Here is a 1951-nt window from a genome sequence, read left to right as displayed (position 1 = left end):
CCAGCCATATTTAACCCAGTCCAGCCCAGTTTGTTACAGCCCAGCCCAGTTTAACCCCCTCCAGCCATATTTAATACACTCCACCTCAGTATAATCCAGCCCAGCCAAGTTTAACCCAGTCCAACCCAGTTTAAACCAGCCCAGCCCAGTTTGTTACAGCCCAGCACAGTTTAACCCAGTCCAACCATATTTAATACACTCCAGCTCAGTATAATCCACTCCAGCCCAGTTTAACCCTGTCCAGCCCAGTTTGATACAGCCCACCCCAGTTTAACCCAGTCCAGCCCTGTTTAACCCAGGCCAGCCCAGTTTGATACAGCCCAGCCCAGTTTAATCCGGGCCAGCCCAGTTTGAAACAGCCCAGCCCAGTTTAACCCAGTCCAGCCATATTTAATATACTCCAGCTCAGTATAATCCACTCCAGCCCAGTTTAACCCAGGCCAGCCCAATTTGATAAAGCCCACCCCACTTTAACCCAGTACAGCACAGTTTCACCCCAGTTCAGCCCAGTTTAACCCAGGCCAGCACAGTTTGATACAACCCAGCCCAGTTTAACCCAGGCCAGCTCACTTTCATCCTGCCCATCCCACTTCAGTTCACTCTAGCACTGTTTAACTCAGTCAAGCCCACTTTAACCCAGTCCACCTCAGTTCAATCCAGCCCAGCCCAGTTTAACCCAGTCCAGCTATATTTAATACACACCAGCTCAATCTACTCCAGTCCACCCCAGTTTAACCCAGACCAGACCAGTTTAACTCAGTCCAGCTCACTTTAATCCAGCCCAGCCCAGTTCAGTTCACTCTAGCACAGTTTAATCCACTCCAGATCAGTTCAATCAATCCCAGCCCAGGTGAACCCAGTCCAGCCAAGTCTAACCCAGTCCAGCCCATTTGATCCAGCCCAGCCCAGTTTAACCCAGTCCAGCCATATTTAATATACTCCAGCTCAGTATAATCCACTCCAGCCCAGTTTAACCCAGTCCAGCCCAATTTGATAAAGCCCACCCCACTTTAACCCAATCCAGCCCAGTTTAACCCAGTACAGCCCAGTTTTACCCCAGTACAGCCCAGTTTAACCAAGGCCAGCCCAGTTTGATACAACCCAGCCCAGTTTAACCTAGTCCAGCTCACTTTCATCCTGCCCAGTCCACTTTCATCCTGCCCAGCCCACTTCAGTTCACTCTAGCACTGTTTAACTCAGTCAAGCCCATTTTAACCCAGTCCACCTCAGTTCAATCCAGCCCAGCCCAGTTTAACCCAGTCCAGCCCAGATTAACCCAGTCCAGCTCAATTTAACCCAGCGCAGCCAAGTTTAACCCAGTCCAGTTCAGTTTAATCCAGGCCAGCCCACTTTAGTCCAGTCCAGCTTAATACACTCCATCGCCGTTTAATCCAGTCCAGCCCAGTTTAATCCAGTCCAGCTCAGTTTAATCCAGCCCAACTCAGTTTGACACACTCCAGCCCAGTTTAATCCAGACAAGCCCAGTTTAACCCAGTCCAGGTCAGTTTAACCCAGTCCAGCCCAGTTTAATCCACTCCAGCTAAATTTAATCAAACCCAGCGCAGTTTAACACAGTCCAGCCCACTTTAGTTCACAGCAGCAGAGTTTAACCAGCCCAGTCTTGTTTAACCCAGTCCAGCTGTGTTTAATCCAGGCCAGTTCAGTTTGATCCAGTCCAGCTCAATTCAATCCAGCTCAACCCAGTTTAATCCAGTCCAGCTCAATTCAATCCAGCCCAGCTCACTTTAACCAACTCCAACCCAGTTGGATCCAGCCCAGCCCAGTTTAACCCAGTCCAGCCATTTTTAATACACACCAGCTCAGTAGAATGCAATCCACCCCAGTTTAAACCAGCCCAGCCCTGTTTCATCCAGCCCAGCCCACTTCAGTTCACTCTAGCACAGTTTAACCCTGTCCAGCCTAGTTTAATCCACTCCAGATCACTTCAATC

This window comes from Pezoporus flaviventris, unplaced genomic scaffold, assembly GCF_033815535.1.
Source record: "Pezoporus flaviventris isolate CSIRO_AGI_PZ_B2104156 unplaced genomic scaffold, CSIRO_AGI_Pfla_v1 ptg000349l, whole genome shotgun sequence".
NCBI lineage: Eukaryota > Metazoa > Chordata > Aves > Psittaciformes > Psittacidae > Pezoporus > Pezoporus flaviventris.
Note: the sequence above shows the minus strand (reverse complement) of the source record.